The 23435-nt window shown below is 39.8% G+C and overlaps 1 protein-coding gene across 1 annotated transcript in view; it reads left to right on the forward strand.

Moving 5' to 3' along the window:
- The window catches only part of NALF1 (NALCN channel auxiliary factor 1), an 824722-nt gene that overhangs the window by 506931 nt on the left and 294356 nt on the right, over positions 1–23435 (forward strand). The gene's annotated exons all lie outside the window — the stretch shown is intronic.

The following is a 23435-nucleotide window of genomic DNA, read 5'->3' on the forward strand; positions in this document are numbered from 1 at the left end:
AATGCTCTCCTGCTGCCGCCGCCGTCCGCCATCTAGCGCCTCTGCTGCCTTGCTGCTGACAGGGTGAACCTCTTCTCACGCTGCCAGCTTCTTCTTCCGCACAAGTCTTCAGTCAGTCCTGCTGCTACCTTGCCAGCTCACAAAATTCACTTGCCGTGGGGAGTGAGGAAGGTCCCATTCAGCTGACCTAAACTTGGATATATGTGCAAGTTTCTTCAATACAGTTTATAGCTGCTTATACCTTCTGAGTGCTGTTGTCTCCTTACCTTTGCCGGTAATGTATGCTTTATTATTTTTTATGACATAAGCTCCAGGTCATTATATCACTACAGGAGTGCCAGATATTCATGATTTGTATATATATATATATATATATATATATATATATATATATATATACAGACACACACACCATCCACATTTGTTAGTTTTAGTTTACAGTATTAATTTTGTTTCTATTCATTCTTAGAAATTAACTTTTTTTTATCCAGCTTCGTCTACCAATTGTAAAAGGCAATGAAGCAGCAGTGCATCACAGTACTGACTATGGACAAGTGAACAATATATTTGATCAAAAACCTGGAGATCAGTAAGATCTGTGGAATCTGAAACTCAGTTTTTTTTAAACACCAGTGTCCTAGCACAACGGATAAAGAGTGCAGCTGGAAGGCGATGGATGACAAAGAAAGGCCATAAACTGGACACGAAAAAGCACAGGAGGGCAATCAAGGAAAATACTGGACATGAAATAAACATGACATAGGAGGGAAATTAAGAGGCACCAGTGTCAACAGAGAGGGCTAGTACTCATAAAAAGTGATGCACTAATGTCTTCAACATTGCTTCACACATTTTTTTTTAAACTATTTTTTTCTTTCATTTTGGTAAAATTTTGTATAAATTAAAATGTCACAATTTGGGGGGGAAATTTCTAACCTTTTGTAAAATTCTGAAAGAATAAGCAAAAATATGAACATTTTAAGGAAATTGAAGTATACTGTACAGTATAAAGGCTCATGAGACATCATGTGTGGCAAATTTTGGGTGGCAAGCTGTGCGTTTGTGCATTTGGTGCCTGGTTAACAAACTTTTGCAGGTATGGCACATTCAAACAGGAAATTACTGAGAAGCATAGAAGAAGAGAAAAAAAGCACAAAATACAGGTTTTGTTTTCGGAAAAATGTGAAGTAGAGACTTTCATGATTTAGAAATTTCAACAAACTGCTTTTACTAGTTTCAACAAAAAGTATTACAAATAGTGTTGATTTTTTCTACTACCAATATTGCTACTCATCATTGTTATATGATTGACAAAAGCATTACTGTACAGAATAGTATATTGTTCTACATTCTTGTTAACACATTTTGGCACAACTCCACACAGCTTTGTTAAGTCAGAGTTCAAAGTCATGTTATCAAATTCAGTAATGTTTGTTAAGTTCCCAGAGGTTAACGCGAATCCACAAAGCTAAGTATATATGCAAAAATAATCTTACTCTTAATGGCATGTTAATTAGCACTGTCTTGCGTTTGCTTAACATGACTCACATTGTGGGGGCTATGCACTAAGCAATGAGCTTTTGCGTTCGCATAGGCATTTTGTGTTCGTACTTAAAAAAATGAAGCCAGAGGCGCAATTCACTAACAAGTGAAGGGCATTTTGTTAAGGCCGATCACAAAACCGCTGTATCGCGAGAGCTGTTTTTTCCCACCCTCTGCTATTGTGCTTAAACTTGTAAAGCGTGATAGCTGACAGAAAAAAATGCATGGAGACTCTGCGTCTTCATGCATGGCTCTAACAGGCGATCATAGTGTAAAAATATAGATTTTAATACTAGTGTACATGAGCAGGGGTTCTCCTGAGCTGAACCGCATTGGTTTCAGCCTCGGGGACACCTTACTTCATGAGATACAGGCGTCAGTGACCCCTATGCTTTTAAAGCTCCTGCATCACGTGACCGGGGGATTTAAATCCTGCAGGGGGATACTGGCCCCCCATAACGGGGCTTGTATCTCATGAAGTAGGGAGTTCCCGAGGCTGAAACCAATGCGGTACACCTCAGGAGACCCCCTGCACATGTAGACTAGTATTAAACGGTATATTTTTGCTTCACGATCGCCTGTAAGAATCGAGCATGGAGATGCAGCGTCTCCATGCAGTTCTTACAGTCAGCTTTTTTTTCTATCAGCTATCGCGCTTTACAAGTGTAAGCATGTTAGCAGGGTGAGGGGGGGGGGTGGGAAAGCTGGGGCGATCAGGCGCATATTTTTGCTTGGCCGGAACAAAATGCCCTGAACTTGTTAGTGAATCCCGCTTTTGGCTTCACTTTTTAACGGCGGAGCAAAATTTTTCCAATCGGGCGCAAAAAAGCACTGCTTAGTCCTTATGTGTTGTTTCAAGGTATGTTTGAGGGGATATATATAGCACTTGGGACTTTTGTGGAGCAGATTCCTCTCCCAAACCCCATATTTCAGTGTCTGGATGGGAGTGACATGCCCTATAGCTATGACCAGGGCCGCCGTGAGCGGCTTGGGGCCCCAGTGAAAAACACTTTTCGGGCCCCCAGCAGCTCTTTTCTATTCCACACTTAACTGTGGCAGCCATCTCCTTGCTTCCGCCCTCCTCTTCTTCTGAACCACAGAGTCAAATGACTCCATTGCCATGGTAACGTGACGTTGTGATGACATTTGACACTGTGATGTCATGTTACCATGGAAACAAGACGCCTTATGATGTCACATTGGTAATATGTGCTGGCTTCCCCCCCTCTCATCGTTCCTGGAAATTACCTAAGTAACACATGGTTAAATCCCTGCGTTAACTATAACAGAGTTCTGTGGACATTTGTTTATAGAAGGAGCACATCTTTTGCTTATCATAAGCACCTATCCGTTATATCAACGCAGGGGGCCTTTATGGCTGAAAATAGCATTTAACACTATTTTAGTGACTTTTCAAGATACTGTTAGCACTTAATGGGGTGTTAATTTAAGTTAACCGCACGCTAAGTCAATAACAGAGTTTTTTAGATCTGGGCCTTTGTGTTGTTTCAGCACAAGTATTAGCCCTGTTTTTCAGCCAAAACCCTTGGAACAATAACATCTAAGAAGAGTCAATTAAATGCAATGAAAATGTCATCACCCGCAAAAAATATTAAGCATCACAATCTCATTCAGTGAATTAAACATCACCATATTTATTAAAAAAAAGCTTTTAAAAGAATGCTGTTGAAAGCAATTGTTTTTTTTTGCCTTCTTTTAGATTGGTTTTGCTACAGCTTTCCAGTCTGGATACTTTAATAAATAACCAGATAGTTTATCATTTACATGATTTTAGAAAACATTATCCAATATATCTATACAGTACATTTCAGGAAATTTTGAAAAGTTGTATGCTTTTCTCAAATTAAAAATAGCGCTGATAGGTTTTGTGGAATATTTTGCAAAGGTGTCAAGGACTCCGGGTCTCTGACACACAAATGCTTGATTTATTGTTCCAAGGAGAAAAGATCTGGTTGCAAGAGCTCCCCAGTGGTTGTTTAGCTAGAATTGTCATTCTGGTGTGTAGTATAAGTGATATCATTTTTATTAAAGATCACTTGATGTTTAACGTCAGCAGATGTACCATCTTTATAACATAAATTCACTTAAGATTACTTTAATTAATGATGTATCACTGCAGCGTTAATGCAATTCTCTTAATAACCGTCTGATTACTAGACCTGGAGATTTTATGGTAGTAGGTGTAGCCCCCTTTCCCTATGCCTTCGGGAACTATGTGGGCGACTATGCGTGCTGATGTACCTTTTTGCTCACAGGAGGCCTAAGCCTCCACCACTGGGAGCCTGGGGTGAGCTCGCTCTCTCTGGTCAGTGCAACGCCTCCACCTATGAGGTATCCCAGCAGGGTGGGATGGTCTCACATAGGACTCAATAAACACTTAGTAATAATACACACACAATGTATATAACGGATCTTTACTGTACACACACAATAGCATATACTGAACACATATAATAACAGTACCCACGGCGTATACCCAATGTCCCAAGACTTGGTGATCCCTTAAAGTACTGAGGGTGCCCTGGGCCCCTAAACACCCGGTGTAAACACCCGGTGTCCACAGAACAATCCCACCCAAAGTGTGCGGTAGCGCTACCCCAAAGTGTTATGAGCCGTTGGTGCACTTGGGATACCTGCCTGAGCAATTCTGTACCCAGGTGTCACCGTTGAATCAAAGGATCAGTCAGGTCCCACAGCGTGGGGCCTCCAACAACAATCCCCTCACTCCTTTAGAGTCCTGATCCTCCTAGTTGGGCAAGCTCCAGCTGGAGTGTCTCACCAGAATGTCTATGTAGGCTTATGGCCTGGTCACAGACCACAGAGCACTGCATGGCCGTCCAATCAACGATGCAATATTACTGCTATGCACTAATGGGGAAGCGTCCCTATCTTGGGCCTTCCCTAGAACACTTCACTCAAGTGGCTCAGAACCTAGCTAGGGCCTAAGGGACAAGTCTAGGCCTAGTCCAGGGAAGCACTGCTCCCTGGACACTATCTTCTCAGTTGCCTTTGTTCTTTCGACTGACACGCGTGTCCTCCGCTGCGGAAGATATCCTGCTTTCCTCTCAGCGCAAGCTCTATTGACTGTCTGGCCCCATGTGATCTTTCCCTCCCTGAGGATCCTGGGACTTGTAGTCCCGTGCGGCATCTTGCAGAGCCACCTAAGATGGCCGCCACACTTGGTACCCACTGCGCATGCGGGCCTGCCATTCTGTGCATGCGCTCCAACCAAGATGGCCGCCCCCACATTCCAGGCATGTCGCTGAGCTCCGGCGGGCAAGCCAGTAGTCCGACGGCTCCCCCCTCCCCCCTGGCACCGGAGGTAAGAGAGGGCTCGGCAACATAGGCATTTTTATTTTAATATGCCAAGCAATGGAAACAAGCGATTCTAAACACAATCTCTGTTATGCTGCCATAGTCACATAATGAAATAATTGGAGAATATGTCCCTATGGATATCAAGTAATGGGGCAGACACAATTTAAATCAGAAGGGCCTCTTCCCCAAATTTTCCAAAAAAAATTCAGTTGACTTTACATCATGTGAAAAGAAGAAAAAGCGCTAACAGTATTAAATATAGCTCAAAAAAGTGTATAACAATCAATATTATAAATATGCAAATGATCAAATATGAAAGGGTGTATACACAATAAAGAAATGAAATCATGAAAATGCAGCCCAAGAAATAAAGGATATCCCAAGTCCTTTGAATGTGAAGACGAAAGAGAGTGTTCTTGTGGCGCTAATTAACAGGTGAAAAAATCTGGACAGAGGGAGGTGACTGTGTGACGGTGCTCGTCTCCGACTAGGAAGCAGACTCGCAGGGCTGAGGTAGGGATGCAAATTCACCGACCAGAGCCCAGGGACAGAGTCCTGTTAGAGTATCCGTAGTCGGAAAATCTTGGCGCTTCATAAATTAAAGATAATAATAATACCCTAGCAAGCATAGACTTCCCTCTAATCCTAGCCCCAAAGTTTCCAACTTCCAACCGCTAACGGTCAATGTCATAGTTGAACATTGATCCTAGGAGTGATCTCTCCTATTAGCACAACATTCTGTTGTTAAGCAGCTGTTAAAAAGTTGTTCTGCGCACTTAAAACATGAGAAACACATGTTCACTCAGTTATTGCAAACTAATTTAACCAGCTAATCTGTGACAGACTAATAAAGCAGTGAACAAAATAAAGTTTACAGATGTAGAATGTTTGCCAGTTCCTAATTAATATTATTCCAATATGTTTGGACTCCTCATTAGCTATGACAGGAGTTAATAGTTGTATGACTGGAAGGAAGTTATTATGAACTCTGCAAAGGAAGCGGACCATGAATTTTCAATTTATTGTACAGTGAGAATGTGTTAATTTAGAACAACCATGATAAAAAAAATGTTTTATATAAACACGTTGCACATCTTTGAATACTGGATATTGGATTGCCACATTAGGAATACGATACTTTCTAACTATTTAATATTCTTTTTGAAATACGTGGTACAGTTACGACAAGGTGTTCAGCAAAGCCACATGGCAGATGCAACAGCTTATGATTGCTAAATGTAGCACCCCTTCTGAATTACAGTATTGCGAACAACCTGATGCAACATACAACAATCCCTCCTAGAAACAATGTTTAGACAGGAGATGGAACAGTAAAGAGTTTGTTTCTCCCTGTGGGCTGAGCGTACTCAAATGTATAGAGGTTCTTTTTATGGCCTAACCCCCTAAAAAATTATTGGAGGGAGATTATACTTTTGGTTCAAACAGGTAAAAAGAAATAGCTTGGTCACATTTAACCTCTTCAGTGCTCATTTGGTGTACATCAATAAAAGTGCCACCACTAGGGCGTTATGACATACACTGTATATCATTGTCCTCAGTTTGTTTTTTATGGGCTGTATGTGATTGGCGCTCCATCATGTACTACACTGAAGGGTGGGGTGGAGGCCGCTCCCCCCTTCACATTTGGCCCAATGGATGAACAGAAACCGGAACAGTCATGATATGGAAGTGCCGGACGGTTCATGGCTACAGAGGTGTCACAACCCTGCAGCTCTGAAAGGATTAATAAAGACTTCCCTTTTATAGCTTTATTAACAACTCTACATTCTAGGTATGACACAGAGCAAAAGGCACATTTCAATATGGATGTATGACTGGCAGGACTTGCCTATTTATCTAAATTGTATCAACCTGGGAAACATCCGGGCCCTAGAAACAAGTACTAGAATACCATAATGAGTGTCTCATAACTAGGGCCAATGCAATCTTGTAATAAGTGTACTCACTTTACCAAATTGAAATTGTTACAGACAGCCAGGCCTAAACTTGTTGTAAACGCCATACAGTAGGTACCAGAATAAATGGAAGCCTGTATGTTGTGTTTTTATGATTACTGCTCATGATATATCATCTGTTTACTGGTATATCTGTACCAGAATAACCTGTTTTGTGAGTTTGTTTTTCATCTCATATTCATTTTCAGGCAGAAGGTTAACCTGAGCTTCAGTGTCCAGTTTCAAAGGAATGAGTGCTTGATTCTGCATCATTGGCATTCAGTTTCTCCCATCTGCACTGGTTTCTAGCATACAGTACTTACATACAATTCCTCAGACAGATTGTGTTCAACCGCATTCACTTGACTTTTTTGCATCTGTGATTTTTAGCACTTTGCAAACTGTTTATTTTTGCCACATTTATGACAGAGCTTCCAAAAGGCCCCAAACATTGTTTGGGGTCATGCTGCAACCCTCACTTCCCATATCATCTTCTGTAGGTGCTATCTCCTATAGCAGTGGCATTCCTTATGTGGAATTTTGATTTTTGTTGTGACCATTCCTGACTGTCCTCTTTTGTATCGAGGGCAAGGAAAACTAATTGTGGTGAATTCAGCTCATTTGCATGTACATTAAGTTTGTGCTGCCCTGCCTATCTGGAGATTGGTATTTACGATTAGATCTGTGTCACTGTTAAGTGTTTCTCAACAGATTTTCTTTGATCTCACATGTAGCGCAATTTCCCCCACTCTATGGGAGATATGGCGGCTACTGAGTGTGTGGTGCGGTACATGTGGTTCACAAGAGGCCTGAACCTCCGCTGCTGGAGCCTGGAGTGTGCCTGATCTGTCTGGTCACAGCGCCTCCACCTGTGCGGAATCTACTATGTTGGATAACCCCGTCACAGGACTGATATGGATAAACTGATATAGATAAACTGATATAGATAAACATTTACTGCATGCATATGAAAAAGGAATAACAATATACCACCCATCCTAACTATGCCACGCACGGCCGTAACCCCACAGTGCCCTCCAACACTGTGTCCATCCTCGGATGGGATATTCCCCCAAAGAACTGAGGTGCCCCTGGGCCCCCAACCACCCTGGTGTCCACAAGAGTCAACCCACCCAATGTGTGTGACAGCGCTGCCCACAACTAAAGTGCGATTTGTTGGTGCACTTGCAGATATCTGCCGGGTGCTCCAGCACCCGGTAGCGCCGACTGAAGACAAGGGGCTGTCCAGTCCCATTTCGTCATCAACAGCAATGAGTCCGCTTCCACGTGGGGTGGTGTCCAGCTGGAGGGTCCCACATAATACTCTCTATTTGTGTATGGTGATCTGGTCCCAGACCACCAGATGCGAGGTCACAGCCATATCCTGGCTGTGTCCCTCACACTTGTACTACAGGGCAGTGTCCCTATCTACTGAGATGGTGCCTGCAGGAGCTACAACTCAAAGGGGAAGTCAGGGGCTAGCTGGGGCCTAAAGGGGTCTCTGGCCTAGTGCAAGGGTCACAGACACCCTGCACACATACCCTAACCTCTCTTTGTCCAAGCTCCGACTGGCGTGGCTCCTCAGCGCGTAAAATGTATCTATCTGTGGCAGGGAACTTCCTTGCAGCCCTATTGTCTGTGTTCCGGCACCTGATTAGCTGCCTCTGAGCATTATGAGGTTTGTAGTCCCCGTGGAGCCCTTTGCCTGTAATAACCGCCGGACTGTCAGTACTCTTCTGGACATGCGCAAGGTGTCGCTGCGCATGCGCAAGCATGAACAACATGGCGGCGTCCTGCAGAGGGAGTCGCCGGGAGCTTCCGGCGATCCGCTTGCCATGCGTATGGCAGAGTCTGTTTTCTTGGTTTGTGTGTGTGCTGTGTGTGTTTTGTGGGTGCAGAGGGGAGGCTGCAGTGTGTGTCTTTTGTGTGTGTTTTGTGTGTGGAAGAGGGGTGTAGAGTGTTTTGTGTGTGTTTGCAGTGTTTGGGTTCACAGGGGGCCTGCAGTGGGTGTAGAGAGGGGGCTTCTGGTGTGTGTTTTGTGGATATAGAGGGGGGCAGCAGCCTGTTTTGTTGGTGTGTGTCTGCAGTGTGTTTTGTGAGTGAAGAGAGGGGCTGCAGTGTGTGTGTGTGTGTGTGTGTGTGTGTGTGTGTGAGGTCCAGTCGGTGTAGAGGGTGGAGGAGGGTTGCAGTGTGTTTTGGTATGTGTGTCTGCAGTTTTGTGGGTTTACAAAAGGCTGCGGTGTGTGTTTGTGGGTGTGGAGGGGGGGCTAATGTGTGTGTTGTGTACACGTTTTGTGTGTATAGAGGATGGAGGAGGGCTGCAGTGTGTTTTGTGAGTGTAGAGGGGGGCTGTAGAGTGTATAGGGGGGGACTGCAGAGTGTGCTTTTGTATTTTGAGAGGGGTTGCAGAGTGCTTTTGTGTGTATAGAGAGGGGCCTGCTGTGTGTGTGTGTGTGTGTGTGTGTGTGTGTGTGTGTGTGTGTGTGTGTGTGTGTGTGTGTGTGTGTGTGTGTGTGTGTGTGTGTGTGTGTGTGTGTGTGTGTGTGTGTGTGTGTATAGAGGGGTGTGTATGTACAATTCCCTTTGAATAAACTTGCAGTAAAAGCAAAAGAATGTATACAGTCATGCTGATAAAAATCAGACTACAAAAGTTTATCTTTTTTTATGAATGATGTAAAAAAAAACCATAAAAAAATATGCCTACATTTAGCCTATAATAGTAATAATCCCCTCAGAATAGGGCAGTACTGGCCAATAATGCCTTCAACTCTTCCAGCCAGGGCATTATTGGACAGTAATGCCCTGTTCTTTGGGGATTATTACTTAAGTATCGATGGATGTGTTTCATGCACGAACAAGGTGTTGATGCTCATCAGCTTGCCAAACATGAATGAAAACAAGAATTAAACAATGACTACAATAGGACTTTTTTTTAAAATAATACAATCTTCCTCAACCGACAACTGACATCTTCTCCCTGTCTCTTTTACATATTTGAATGTTAAATAATTGTGAGAATTATATTTAAAGAAAATATTGTTGATGCATGAATTACAGTACAGTACCTGACAGTGTCGCTGGATGTGTTTCCTGCATGAACACGGTATTGTCATCAGCCTGCCAAACCTGCAAATCACGAATAAAACAAGAATGAAATAATAACTGAAACAACGTAATTAATTAAAAAACAATCTTTAAAACTGTATTTATTAGATTAAAAACATTTTCTTTAAAGCTTTATTTATTTACTTGATAAATTCGTCTTCTTCTCTCGGAAAACTCCAGCCCAGAGTCTTTTGATGCCGCAAAATTGCATTGGTGCTGTCTTTGACGGTCTTGAATTGTGCAGTGCTGATTGTAAACTGGTTCTTCCGTTGGTCTATAATGGCTCTCCTCAAATTTATGGGAATCGCCCTCTTTCCCATCGAGCCGTCAAAGTTCACTTGTTTGCACCACTGGGAATATTGTACAAAACTGACATGGTGCTTGAAAATTAGCAAATCGATTGGGCTTTCCTCCACTGTTTGTTACATATCTTGATAGAGTTTCCGTTGGTATAAATAAAGCGGGATGTCACCTACAACTCAATCCCCAGCCAGCACATAGCTGCCGGGTCATTGTTCCACATCATCACTTGTTTCAATTGGGCCACCTGATAGTATTTGATGATGTCTGAGACTCCCATGCCCCCGCCTCCAATGTGAGTTAACATTACCGACCTTGCCACTCTTGGTCTTTTTCTTTCCAAATAAATTGGAAAATTCTATTTTGGATATATTTCAATTCAATTAACGGGACTTTTATTGGGATTGTCTGGAAAAAATATAATAGTTTTGGTAAAATGTTCATTTTTACTGAGGCAATTCTGCCTATCCAAGATATCTGGAAGCTATTCCATCTTTGAAGATCTGCTTGAATTTTTTTCAAATAGGGGTGGATAGTTGCTTTTGTATAAATCTTGATATGATTTTGCTATTTTAATTCCTAAATATTTAATATGTTTGGAATTCCATTTATATTTCAAATCTCTTTGTAAATGTGACATCTCAGGTATTGTCAAATTTAAATTTAAAGCTTCGGATTTGTCATTATTGATTTTATATCCAGAAACTTTTCCAAATGTGTTTAGTTGATATTGAAGATTAGGTATGGGAATTAATGGATTAGATAACGACAATATTATATCATCTGCAAAAAGATATTTTATAATTTATATCTCCTATCCGAATTCCCTAAATACTTATTTCTTCCCTAATTGTAGACGCTAGGGGCTCAATTGATAATGCAAAGAGAAGCGTGGACAGTGGGCAACCTTGTCTGGTCCCATTTTTTATTTCAATGGGGACTGAGTCTCCTTCTGGAAGTTTAACATAGGCAGTTGGTGATCTATAAACAGCTCTAACACCCTCTAGAAATGGGCCTGAAAATCACAATTTTAACATTGTTTGATCAAGAAATGTCCATTTTATTCTATCAAATGCTTTTTCTGCATCTAAACTTAATAGTATAGCTTTTGTATTAGTCAGATGAACATGGTCAATTATATTTATAACTTTTCTAGTGTTATCAGAGGCTTGCCTATCTTTGATGAAGCCTACTTGGTCTATATGAATGAGACCTGGGAGTATATATATTATACTGGCAAAGTCTTCAGTGACGAAACGCGTAGGGCGTTTCCAAAAGTGACGAGTTTGTAGCTGATTTTATCCTACACGAATTAAGAGCTCATTCTGAGGCTATTGCTAATTTGCATGGAACTGCCGTCATTCCGGTATTGCGGTTGTCTGCTGGTGAGCAGTGGTAGCTGAAGGAGGTGTAGCTGGGGGGGAGTCTCTGACCGAGACACTGAGTCTGACATCATCCGGTTCCTGAAGCACCAATACATCCTGCTATATCAACGGATACACCAGAGGTGGCACCAACGGGACGTTTTGGCGTGGACCCCCTGCAGCTCTCAGGCGATTGAGTATATCTCATACATGCTTTAAATTTGACTCTTTTTGTGAGTGCGTTTTTTATATTCTACAGTCCTATAAAAACTTTTTATACTTTATTACACTAGGAGTGCGCCTGTTTTTCTTTTGTTTTTTGCAGATATCTTTGGGATTTGGTGATCCTTACATTCGGGCTGCAAGTCTCCAGTGGATTAAGTACATTTGTGGACTTTAAGTTGTCAACTGGTTTTTATACACACTATTTTATTATTTTTCATTTATGTATTATTACTTTTACTAATAGTTTTTGATGTGATTTGTTATCATTTTATTATGTCATATATTCCAGTTTACAATTTATTGTAGGTCAGTTGCTTTATTTATTATTCACCCTTTGGGGATTCATTGGTCAGATAGCCTTGATATCTAAATCTGTCGGACACAGCTAATCATTATCCAAATCAGGCATACTAAGGCGCTACTCAATTTGTCTCTCTCTCTCTCTCTCTCTCTCTCTCTATATATATATATATATATATATATATATATTATAAAAAAAAATCACTAAATTCAACTCTATCGTTATTAACGCCTATATTTAATAATCCTGAGTTTAAGCCAGGATGTGCAAAAAATATTCAAACAATTCAGAGAGCTAAATATTACAATGGTAAATGACTTGGTAGTAGAAAGGAAACCAATGACGTTTAAGGAGATACAAATAAAATATCAAACCCATGATATTCCAATTTTTAGTTTTCATCAAATTAGACATTATTTGTTGAAATTATCTCAGAAAGAGAAATTTCCTCATTTAACAAAATTTGAAAGACTTTGTAAAAAAGGTGTGTATCAAAACAAAAAAAGTATGAGGAGGGGACAGTCCTGTACAATATCACATTTACAATATTTTATTACACTTCATAATACAAAGTGAAAAGCTCTCTGGTACCTTTACTATAGTCACTGTGTATAGTTGTGTATTGATTTCCTGAATGCAGTTTAACTTCAGTTTGTGTGTACAGTATATTTGGATATCACAGACAATGCCAGAAACCACTTCATGCGGCTTATTAGTTCAGTGCTTGAAGCATCACTCGAAACTGCATTAGTTTCAATGCCTCTTCTTCGGACCCATTTGCATTAGAGAGTGTAGTGAAGTACAGTAGGTCACTACTGTAAATACCTGAAGCTACAAATATACCATAATGCTGTTTTATTTGCTAAAAGGTGTTTTTACCTTTGATCATAGCTGCATTACTAATTTGTGTAGCAGTATAAAGCTAAGGTCTAATTCCAACTTCTTTACAACCATTTGACTCGTAACATGTAACATAATAAGATGCCAATTGCACTGAATATAGCTCTCTCAAAAATACTAAATGACAAATTATTAAAGATATGGGTCAACCTTAGATTTTCCACCATTATGAAAGTAGCTCAGCTTTCATACAACAAGTTTGCTGTTGCTGCAACATTATTTTCTCTAGTAGGTAAAAGCCATAGCAAAAAAAGCAGTATATATTCTATGAAAAATTATGTTTATTTAAAAAACTTATTACACTTCCTAAATTGATGAACTAAATTGTGCAAAATGTAAAAATGGATGGGATCTCTCATTTTTCCTTTACACGCTACAATTGGCACTTTTTTTTCAACTTAAATTTTTATTAGTTGTTCACATATCTTTCAAACATAGTTTATTTGTATACATTACCAATGGTTAACATTTCCCAACCCCTGCCGAGTTTCCGTGATCCTCGGCCTTGGTCAGCGTCTCCTTTTCCAAGAAACAGATACAGGACGTACTGGGTAAACAGAAAGACGAACAAAAAACGGCGAACAAAAGGGGAGTGGGGAGGGGAAGGTAGGGGTAGGGGGCAATTGGCACTTTTCATTGTGTAAGTACTTAAAACAAATATCTCTGTCCTATAGCTAGAGGGAGAAGATATGAATGTTAATAGTAGTAAATGTTGATATTTAGCAAACTGGCTAAAGAATTTGAAGGAGCGGCTCAGTGAGTAAATGCACTGACTGATAATAATGGCACTGAGTGTGAAGCAGAGGAATCGGATTCAATTCCCAGTGTCAGGACCATGTGACCATGTGACCTTTGGCAAGTCACTTTATCCCCCTGATCCACAGGCACCAAAAAAAGATTGTAAACTCATCAATGGAACGATCAAATCACATGTTGGCCCAATGAGCCCAAGGTAAAAATGAGGCAAAACTTAATTTACACTTCCCGTTCTGGCAACATATCAAGGACAATACAGGGCAGTGCTGCCAGAAAGGTAGGGGAAAGATTGGATGGACCAACCAAGTTAATAGGGCCCAGGAGGTGAGGAGCTGTGCTCCTAACTAAGATAGCTAGATGGGAATATTTTTGTATGTACGCCTATATTAATGAACATGTATTGTAGTAATATATAATATGTATGTGTACATAACATCTGTGTGTATATATATATATATATATATATATATATATATATATATATATATATATATATATATTACACATTTTAAGTTATGGTGGGTGAAAAAGACCACAAAAAACCCTCCACCGTTGGCATACAGCCAATAAAGAATATCACTTGTGAGCACATTCACATGTCTTAGACAGATCTACAACCCTGTGGGATCGAAACGTTGGAGTTATGTGCTGTATTTAATACATTTATTTTCATTCACCTGAGTGCTGTCTCCTTTTTGCTGCTATGCGGTAATGTATACTTTTATATATAGATATATATATATAAAAAAAAAAGAGAGAGACAGAGACAAAAGAAAAATCAAGGCGCTAACTGTCCCACAGTCTGGAACCTGCAACTTGTGAGCACCTTTTTTGCATCACCTGCACACACACCTTCGTTTTGTGTTTGGCGCCAAACTGGCAAGCTGAAGAGAGGGCGCTCCATTTGCCTGCTGTGCCAGTGTGAGATGCGAGATGATCTGAAATAGAGTCAATTGTGGAACCTGGGTCTTCGATAGATTAATCAGAGGTTGGAGTAAAGTGACATTGAGCTTAACGAGCCAGTTGGGGGCTGCGGGGAAACTGAGGAAAAGGTGCATTGCCACTGAAGAGGTAACTGACAGACGCATGCCGCGACCACAAGGGATCCGCAGACATAGGAAGCCGACTTGACTTGAAAATCGGGAAGCAACCAACAGCGGAGGATCGCGCCATTGTTTCAACAGTTTGTGAGTAAATAATCTGTGTAACAATTGTTACCGGCTTAGAGACCTTAAACCTCAAATGCAGCATTAACATCACCAACAATCCAATACAGCTAATAGCAGAAAGTTACTCCACCTAGGATATCCACATCTCCTTTGTGATAACACTCCAACATCTCTTATTTGAATATAAGAAAATCTTTAAGAAGAAAGTCTTTTTTTTAATCCTAGGTTACCAGGTATGATTATACCAGGTGAAAAATCAACACAAATCACAAACTCACATCTCCCTGGACAGAAGGGATAAACATCACAAAGAGGTGGTTATTGTATTTAACAACAGTACAAATTTGCAAACCCATCCTGGACTTATTGCTGAAGAGCTATTTTTTGTCATATACAGTAAAGGGGTCACCTTTTTCTAGACATACTGTAGTCCAGGTGTGGACATATTTGTCGTGTAATATTTTAAAAGCATATGATATCATAAAGGTTGATAAAGCTTAATCAAGTTATAAAGGTTTGCGTGTAATATACTTCCATACATGGAAGTTTCATTTCTAATTTTGTGCTCATTTTAGTATGTGTTTTAAATTCAAGATGCTGCTTATTTTGAAAACTTGGTACACCACAGCACTTCTAGATTTCATCAATAATATGCGCCAAAGTGTCTTTTTCTTTTCAGGAGAGAGGTGTACAGGCATACCCCGCATTAACGTATGCAATGGGACCGAAACATGTTTGTAAAGCGAAAATGTACTTAAAGTGAAGCACTACCTTTTCCCCACTTATCGATGTATGTACTGTACTTCAATAGTCATATATGTGCATAACTGCTGTAAATAAGGCATTTGTAAGAGGCTCTATAGTCTCCCCGCATGCGCACAGCTTTGGTACAGGTAGGGAGCAGGTATTGCTGTTCAGGACGTGCTGACAGGCGCATGCGTGAGCTGCCAATTGCCTATTGGTCGATATGTCCTTACTCGTGAGTGTACTTAAAGTGAGTGTCCTTAAACCAGAGTATGCCTGTATTCATGGTTCCAAGAATCAGTTACCTGGGTGCTTTGTGCACAGATTAATTATGGAAAACATTGTAGTAACGATGCACTCAAAGTACTCCTCATTAAAAAAGGCAGGATCGACGTTTCATTTCATTCATGGACCTTGTTAAGTGTTTGCAGTTAACGAGACCTGTGAGTGCATCGTTACTACAATTCTCTTTCTGGCTTTTTTTTTTATAATGGTACACACTGGTACTGCGTACCGCCACCTTTTTTTCTGGATGTAATACCTTCTCTTCCTGCTCTTCATCTCCAGCATCTTCTCTTTCTGACAATGCATTGCCATGACAACGTGGCATCACATGGTGATGCGTTGCCATGACGTGACTCCGCGACATCACATGGCGCCACAATATCATGACAACACGATGATGTTGGAGGAGACGAGGAGCAGAAGAAGGTGACAGACCCCCTGCTTCAAACATTAAGCCATGCACGTGTAAGTACACATGTCGGTACAGTGAAACTGCGAATGGCTCATTAAATCAGTTATGGTTTCTTTGATCGCTCCATCTGTTACTATCTAATATACTGATAACGTTATTACAATGTCATTATACGTCTAGTTAATAAGGAGACCTAAACCATATATATATATTTTATAAATAAATTATATATATATATATATATATATATATATATATATATATATATATATATAATTTATTTATAAAATATTTTACCAGGAAGTAATACATTGAGAGTTACCTCTCGTTTTCAAGTATGTCCTAGGCACAGAGTAAAACAAATAATACATGGTTACAAGTACAGTTACATAAATGAACATAAAAGACATTGCGTGCACAGTTAAAGAAAATATATATTATGAGCGTATGAAACAGTTACAGACCAGGTTAAAATGCCTTAGATTTGAAAGAATTTAGACTGGTGGTGGATATGAGAGTCTCTGGTAGGTTGTTCCAGTTTTGGGGTGCACGGTAGGAGAAGGAGGAACGTCCGAATACTTTGTTGAGTCTTGGGACCATGAACAGTCTTTTGGAGTCTGATCTCAGGTGATAAGTGCTGCAAGTGGTAGGGGTGAGGAGCTTGTTCAGGTAGCTGGGTAGCTTGCCCATGAAGAATTTAAAGGCAAGACAGGAAAGGTGAACTTTGCGCCTAGACTCTAGTGTTGACCAATCTAGTTCTTTGAGCATTTCGCAGTGATGTGTGTTGTAGTTGCATTGGAGAACAACATGACAAATTGAATTGTAGAGGGTGTCAAGTTTGCTAAGGTGGGTTTGAGGTGCCGAGCCATATACTATGTCTCCATAGTCAACAATTGGCATTTGCATCTGCTGTGCGATACGCTTTCTGACCAGGAGACTTAGGGAGGATTTGTTCCTGTAAAGTACCCCTAGTTTGGCATAGGTCTTGGTTGTCAGGGTATCAATGTGCATCCCGAATGTTAAGTGGGAGTCAAACCATAAGCCCAGGTATTTAAAACTAGTGACAGGTGTTATGATGGTGTTAGCGTTGGTTCTAATCAGGAGCTCAGTCTCTGGAAGCTTTACAAATTTAGTCTTGGTCCCAAATACCATTGTTACAGTCTTGTCAGTGTTTAAAAACAGTTTGTTTTGAGAAATCCAGTTTTTATATATATATATATATATATATATATATATATATATATATATACTATCAATTACACCAAATACCTATGTGATATACTTGCAAATAGGAGTACTTATATGAAGCCAGTTTTCTTGTTATTTTGTGGCTCTGTGGTATAGAACAAGTGTGAAGGATACATATTGGTAAAAAGCACACTTTAGGCTACAAAGTATAACTGTTACACCTATACACAAAACCTTGGACAGATTTATTATACATAACTGAAACACACTATATCCAAAGAAAATTGTTCTGAGACAGGTATATATCCTAAAAAGATACCATAGCGCAATCCTAAAGGGTAAAAACGGAGAGTACACAATACATGTGTGACCATTAACATTAGGAATTATGGTCATATATACAGTCACTTGTGCATAAATACCCTCTATATATCAGTACACCCATCCAATACTGAGATGTTGAAGTAGACACATCTATAAATACCCACAATATCAGACACAAATATTTATGTGAGAACAAGTCTGTAATTTATCATACTGAGTCTCGTGCCTACTACACTCCTATAGGGATTTTAAACAATTTACACTGTGAATAAATTCACAGTCACTAATAAATTGATGTAATAAAATTGTATTGTTTTATTTTAATTGGGGACTTTGATTCAAAGTCAATAGATGGCCATTGCAACTTATCATATTTGCTAGGACCATAGCTGTTCTGAACATATATTATTATTCTAACATAGGGTGCAACAAAGTTGAGGATTCCTTTCTATCTACTTCGATCATTCCCTATGCTCCTTTCATTGATCCTCATGCACCATGTTATTCACCTAAAAAGAAACAAATAAAGGGATGAGCGGTTTACATCATCTATTGTTCAGCGTGCTCTTCATCGCCAGTACCTTCTCCTTCTGATGACCCATTGCCATGACAACGTGGCATCACATGGTGATGCGTTGCCATGACGTGACTCCGACATCACACGGCGCCACAATGTCATGACAACACGATGACGTTGGAGGAGATGAGGAGCAGAAGAAGGTGAGAGACTCCCTGCTTTCCTCGGTTACGTGCACCTATTTGCTTACGAAAAAAGCACTATATACTTTATGTTTGTATGTATATGTATATATTTATATATATATATATATATATATATATATATATATATATATATATATATATATATATGAAGGAACAAAAATTGTAGCGCCAAAGTAGAACTGCGAGTGTTAATAACCTAATAAGTGACTAAAGTGTATAAAGTTAATTCTTGTGATTAATGTGCAAGAAATAAAAATAAAAATACATATATATATTCAATTTACAAAATGTTAAAACACAATAAACTTTGTATAAAAGATGTGCAAAAGTGCAAAGAAGGAAAAATAAAGTCCAACCAGTCCTTTTGATGTTAGTCCATGAATAAAGGTAAAGGATGCTGATAAAGGGGTTCTCCAGCTGCTCTCACATGGAATAAACCACATCCAGGGATATCTAGAAACAGTGGAAGCCACTCCGGTGGACTGAATCCAGTCGGCAAACGGCACCCCTGGCATCCGGTGAGCTGTGACTTCCACAGGCAGCCCTGAGGGAGCCTACAAAGACGGACATTCTGCAGCACAGAACCGGATGGTGGTGATATAATCACAAATTGCCTTTTTAACATTTTACTCTTGTGAGTGTGTTTCTTCCCCCCCCCTTTCCTTTCCCCTTTTCATATTAAAAACACAATTTTATGCTATGGGGCGTGCGCTCTCTCTCTTTTTCTGTTTATATATATATATTTTTATATATATATATATATATATATATATATATATATATATATATATATATATATATATATATATATATATATATAGTGTGTGTGTTTGTCACTTGTTTAGGTTGTGTTGAGGTATGGTAGATCAGGAGGTAGATTAACTAATAACCTCCATCCTGCCAAAGACAATGGTCATTACACTCCGCTCATATTACTAGACCTCTCTGCAGCATTTGTGATTTGATTATTTCTTCAAACCTATGATACAAAATGCTTAAAAAAAAGTAAAAGTATGATTTACCTGGGGGAAGTGTTGGGTTTCACTCTTGCAGGATTTCTGTGGCAATTTGAACAGCAATTGCCTTTTTTATGTGTTTTGATTGCTGTGAGCTATTTAGTTCTTTGAGTTAAGTAATTGGGTATTGCATTTTTGAGCATCTCTTGTTGTGATTATAATCTTACCACATTATCTATATATGTATGTTTGCTTTACATAATTTCTACTATAAAACATTATGTTTTTTTTGACAAACATTGTTGCTATCTTATCTTTATTTGAGTACTGGGAACTCCCCTCATGTTACAAAATATATATAGTTTTTAGTGACGACAAAAACCTCTAGCCATTTCTTAATTATTTGAAGCAAACCTTTTTTTTTCCAAATTGAAGTTTAATGTAAAACTCCTACATGCAAGCGATACAAAAAATATGTATTTTCCTTTATCTGTCATTTGAATGAAACATCCACTGGATTCTGAGAGGTTACATAAATGCAGCCTGTACCTTTTCTGATTCCTCTATAACATATATTTTAATAAGTCAATTACTACCACTTCTCTACATTTAATAATAACTTGTCCTCTACATGTTGCTGCAAGCCATTTTTTAATTCTCAAAACTACGCAATATTATAACAATATTTGTGGTTGTCAACTTTAAAATTATTTTTCTCCCCTGTGCCCATACTGAAAATGATTACAGCTTATATAAATGCAAGTATTATCATGACTGTTAAGCAGAACTGATGCAGCATACTAATTTATTCATTAAAGTGTAAATGAAGAAATTATAATCTGAGGTTGCATGTTTTTACTTGTCACTATCCTTGTAAAATGCCTGAATATTTTCATAATTTGTTCTTTACCAGATTGTCCAAATCTATGGTCAAATGTAACTTTTTTCCATGGTTATTATGGATAGGTTTTATAAGAATCCCTGCAGAGCTACTGATCTAACGATTAAACCTACTGATATAAATGTAAAAAATACTGTATACAGCTCTTGATCCAAATTGATATGCTGATCTATTATAATTGTAGCCATGGCTGGGTGTGGCTACTATTCTACCCTGTACTGACATATTAGTCCTGGTAACTGCAGGCTGTGTTGAGTTCAATCATTGGTTTTCCCCACTTAGGCAGTACCCTTGAGTGACAGGGGAGGAGGTGGGATTAGGTCTAAGGTAGCCCAATCCTGGATTCAGACCTGGTACCCTCCCACTACTGTACTCAAGGGGGTTACATCTCCAAATTGTTAGTTGGTCTCTACCCTTGAGAGAGACAATGTATCACACCCAGGCTGCTGTGTACTGACAGGCCCAAGTTCCCTTCCCTTTTTGGGAGTGGGTGATTACCTATACCTCTGGTCTTGCTAGAGGATCAGGGAAGATCTATGACTGCTGCGGGGGCCCTTGACCCATACTGTAGGTCCAGGGACCATCCAAAGTTTGAGAGTCCAGAAGCTGCGACTGCATTGGGCAGAATTTCCTCAAGACTGTGCTGTACAGAAAATTAAACCAGTTCCTGTTATAATACGTTCTGCCTGGTGTGTAATCTTTCTGGGGGGAGAGGAGTCTGTTCTACTGTGGGAGATTACCTTCATACATCTTGAGCCTACAGCAGATGGAGGCGCTGAGTACCATGGATTAAATATCAGGTATGTACCCCAGTAGTCTTTTCTGCAGTCCCCACAAACATTGGCGGACACCTCAGCCTCTTGTGAGCCTACAGGTAGCATGCACCATACAACTGGTAACGGGGAATCTCCCATAGGTTAGGGGAACCACCGTAACATAATATTTGCCCCTTAAGTGTCCTATAGGTTTATAGTGTACATCATGATGGGTGGCACCCTGTGGACCTTTATGAAGTACACCTCATGATATTTTCTAGGTGGCACTCGCGATCAGCACTCCAGAGCAGCACTGAACTGAATGTGGGATGGCAAAAAAATCTTATCATTTACAGAAACATTAGTGCGCAGTATTACACATCATAACACTGTTGAGAAGGAGGAGTACCATGATTATAATGATGAACATGGTAGTGGCAGGTGAAGCAGATATATATTATAAAAGTTTGCTTAGTTCAACATCAGCAATATGTAGCCCTCTTTCATCACATCTATCAGCACCCTATAGGTCTTTAAATCATCCTATTTCTTCATGTACTCTACTGTTTGTGTTGTTGTGAGTTGGAGGAAAGCTGTGTACCTCTGCCCCTATAGGGTACTGTACATGACCTGTCATCATAGGTCTACATGTAAAAAAAGAGAGAAGAACATAAGAAGGATAATAGATCTTACTCATGTAGCAAACTTCACTAGAAAATCCACACTAGTGATCTCACTAGATGCAGAAAAGGCCTTTGACAGGGTTGACTGGGATTATATGTGCACAACATTGGAACATTCTTGAAAGGCATTTACATGAAAGGCTCTACATAACCAATCATGCGCAACACTAACGATGGCAGGAAACACTAGCACCTTAATTCACATTAGCAATGGCACATGTCAAGGGTGCCCACTGTCTCCCCTGCTGTTCGCCATGAGCTTGGAGCCCCTAACTAACAAGATTAGAAATAATCCCAATATTTCAGGTTTAACTCTAGGATCCAAAGTTTACAAAATTGCACTTTATGCAGATGCCATCCTGCTTTCTTTGACTCCGCCTTTAACATCACTTCTGAATCTTTTCGAGGACATATCTCGTTCTAATTATTTTTCAAATTACAGAATAAATAACTCAAAATCAGAGGCTCTTGCACTGGGAGTTAGTGGTGAAATTGTGTATTGGTGGTTAGTACATATTGTAATATTTATTGGCGGCAAAGGGGTGAGTGAAGGGTCAAGTACCCGCTTCACTCACCCCCTCTGCCCCAATAAAGCTGCTTTTGTTCCTTTACCCCTTCATTGCCTTAGCGGTTAGCCGCTAAGGTAATGAAGTTGCCTGTAAATGCATTTTTATTGCATGGGATTCATGTCGGGGTCTCCAGTGCTGATATTAATGGGTATCAACTCCGGAGACTCCTGGCAATAAATCCGATGCAGGAAAAATTAATTTTTCTTTCTAAGTCCCCTCGCGCCGCTTCTCACCACCTTAATGCCAACTGTTCCTGGCGGGAGGATTTTGAGAGGAAAAGCTAATCGGGGCTACTAGAATTGCATGAGTTTGAAAACCTGCCAATAAGTGGCTTTTCGCCGCTTGTTTGCTGGGGGTTTTTTTCTCGAAATTTTTTTTGTCGAAAGGGCTTTTATCAGTGACTTATCGGTGCTTACTGAATAGCAGTAGGCTTTTTTGGCGAAAAGGCCTCGATAAGTGGCTTATCGGCGCTTAGTGCATAGCCCAATTATGTTTTTTGACAGACTCAGGACTTTTGAGGAGCTGCAAGAAAAGTATAATATACCCAACTCAGAGCGGATAGATATAATCAGATTAAACATTTTATTATCTCCAAATTAAAGACACTAAAGGACAGACAGTGTACCCATTTTGAACAGCTATGCAAGGTTAAGAGACATCTGAAGGGGCTAATGTCAGCTATATACACTATCCAACGCTCCTCAGGGACACAGGAGAGATATAATTATATGGTGCTATGGGAGAGAAACGTGTGTTCTGAAATTAATTAGATTGTAAGCTTCCCAGCGCAGGGACTCCTCTTCCGAAATGTTACTTTTATGTCTGAATCACTTATTCCCATGATTTGTTATTTGTATTATTTGTTATTTATATGATTGTCACATGTAGTACTAATGTGAAGCGCTATGTACACTAATAGCGCTATATAAATAAAGACAT

Source organism: Ascaphus truei, chromosome 3, assembly GCF_040206685.1.
Source record: "Ascaphus truei isolate aAscTru1 chromosome 3, aAscTru1.hap1, whole genome shotgun sequence".
NCBI classification, from domain to species: Eukaryota; Metazoa; Chordata; class Amphibia; order Anura; family Ascaphidae; genus Ascaphus; species Ascaphus truei.